This window comes from Coffea eugenioides, chromosome 9 (genome assembly GCF_003713205.1).
Source record: "Coffea eugenioides isolate CCC68of chromosome 9, Ceug_1.0, whole genome shotgun sequence".
In the NCBI taxonomy this organism is placed as follows: domain Eukaryota; kingdom Viridiplantae; phylum Streptophyta; class Magnoliopsida; order Gentianales; family Rubiaceae; genus Coffea; species Coffea eugenioides.
In genome coordinates, this window is record NC_040043.1 from 15,702,139 (window position 1) to 15,705,103 (window position 2,965).

Genomic DNA, 2,965 nt, shown 5'->3' on the forward strand with positions numbered 1-2,965 from the left:
CCATTACCGCAAAATGACGTCAAAACTGTTTTTCTGGTTTTGAGCTTAACTTTCATTTCCGAACTTTTCCCTAGCTTGACTTGTACTAGTACTACTTGGAGCTTGCTGAATGACTATTAGATGAACTTGTTGTTGTGTGTGTACCTTTGGGACTGGCTGAGGAAATAATGAAGCCTTGATGGCTGGAAAAATAAAGAAATTTAGGGGAAATGCTGTCCGAATTTTGAATGGGCTTGATTGCTTTGCGTTTGTGCTTTAGGGCTTGGACTTGAGTGAAGTAATGCAATATGATGGATGGTTTCTGAGCCATGGAGGTGAGTGACCTCAAACTATTTCCAAAGTACTTGTGAAATGTTTCTTGCATTATTTATTCGATTGCATCTCATGCGTGCTTGCATGTGAATTCATGATATGATTTTGGCTTCAATGAGTTCTGGGAAAGTCTTGTGCTGGACTCCAACGTCTCCACTCTGTTTGTGGTTCATGTTCATGGTTATCTGGAGCTCAAAAAGGGGCTTCCTCTCTCTGTTCGTGTGTTATGATCTATTTGAGCGTTGGGTGTTCTAGTGCAATGATTTCACTGGCTCACGAGAGCACTAAACGGACATTTGATCTCTGAATCATGACATCATCGAAATCATCGAAATGCCACATTGTGAAATATATTTGCTTAATGATTTTGCTGGTTACTCGCTGAGCTTCTAGCTCACCCCAAAAATATTTTATTCCCCTCCACAGGGCTCAAGGCGAAGGAAGGACTTATAGTACTTGTGCACGTGATTGGATGGCCTATGTTTTGTACAGTTTTGATTTGGAATCATTTTATGTATAGTTGAGAATTGTTTCCGCTGCTTTTGTGACATGTAATTATTGGAGACTTGGATGTATAATTGTGGACCATGTGATGTATATTTGAGATGTATATTGTAATATATTTGAGGATTGTAGTGAACGACTGAGTCCCGGCGAGAGCTGGGCAGGCGGCCCGCCGAACCCTCTGGTTCGCCTTAGGGGGAGGTGGGGCTGTCACAGTTGGTATCAGAGCTTAGGCTTCAGATCTCTGTAGTGTATCCTAGGCTTGAAGTTTAGGATGCCGGACTGTGGGTTTGATTTGACTCTTGAGAGATTTTTGCGGGATGTCTTGACTTGATTGGTACAAAAGGGAATGTCGAGGACGACATTCTTTTAAGGAGGGGAGATTGTGACGCCCCGAAAAAAATGAGTTTGAGAACCCGGAAATTTTCTAATTTTCTAGGGTTTATTTTATTTAATCGCCCACTTTTTCTACATTTTATTTATTAGAAAAAATTCCCCAGATAATGTTTATGAGCAAAGATAGTTTTAAAATGATTTTTCTAGTATCGGTTAGTGTTTGAGAAATTAAAAGCGTATTTTGAATGTGGGACCCACTAGGGCGAAAAGTTCGGAAAAATTCGACCAATTAGGTTAAGTTCCGGATACTGGGTGAAATTTATCGGGTGTTAAGAGATAAGTAGAGGAGGTGAAGTGATTGATGTGAGAGGGAAAAAGAAGGATAGAAATGCATTTAATGAAGTGACACGTGTCACTTTGTGAGTGGTTGAAGCCTAAGACAACTATTCACCCTTTTTGGCTTTTTGCCATTTAGTTAAATATCTCACAAAAATCACAAAAATTTACTCTTTTCTTCTCCTCCATGGCTGGTTCTCTCTTGAGCAAAGAAGAAAGAAACTCTTCACCATTTTAGCTTCCATTTAGTTCAATCTTCCAAAACCAATTGCCTAAACTAGTTTCTACTCCATAAAATCCCTCCATTAGGAGCTAGTAAGTTGTTTGGTGAAGTTTTTAAGGAAGCTAAGGTGTTCTACAACTCCTTCTCTCTTGTTTACTAGGTAAGTGGTGATTACACTTCCTCCTACACTTAATGAAGCTTAAGTTGTGCTTAATGGTAGCTAAAGTGATGAATTTGTGGTTTATTTCTTGGTTTGAGATGAATTGGTGAAGGTTTTCAATTTATTGATGAATTTTCTGGTTTAATGTGATCATGATGTTGTGGTGATTTATGATGGTTGGTAATGAGGGGTTATGACTCTAGTGGATGTAAATGATTGGTAATTGCAACCAATTTCTGTTTTGGACCAAAAATTGAAAAGTGAGGGTTTTGTGATGAACATTCTGTCCGAATTTTTAGGTCATATATAGAGACCGAATTGGCCTTGGCCTAAAACATGAAAGTTGTAGGGAATGATATTTTAAAGGTGCCTACAAAATTTCAGGTCAATCGGAGTAGTGTGGAATGAGATAAGCCGAAATTACTATTGCTGTTCTGGATTCATCAGGATGTTAGAACTGCGTCTGAAATGGGTTGTTTTGACTGGAATTGTTTTGGATTTGGGTGTTGAGGTCTTCTGATGAAATGTAGCTTGATGTCCTAGCTACCATATGCCTTTGGAATTTCTGCATTTGGACCTGTTTAGACTGAGTTGTACTGATTACAGCATAGTGTAATTTGTAAACCTGCAAGTACGGTTCTGGTTTGTTATTTGGCATATTTGACTTAGTTGTGCTGGGATTTGGACTGAGTGACCTTCTACATTGTTGTAGCCCTGGTTCTTAGCTTCGAAACGGTGGGTCTTGGACCTCCATCCGATACTCGTAGCGCCTTTGGTACCATTACCGCAAAATGACGTCAAAACTGTTTTTCTGGTTTTGAGCTTAACTTTCATTTCCGAACTTTTCCCTAGCTTGACTTGTACTAGTACTACTTGGAGCTTGCTGAATGACTATTAGATGAACTTGTTGTTGTGTGTGTACCTTTGGGACTGGCTGAGGAAATAATGAAGCCTTGATGGCTGGAAAAGTAAAGAAATTTAGGGGAAATGCTGTCCGAATTTTGAATGGGCTTGATTGCTTTGCGTTTGTGCTTTAGGGCTTGGACTTGAGTGAAGTAATGCAATATGATGGATGGTTTCTGAGCCATGGAGGT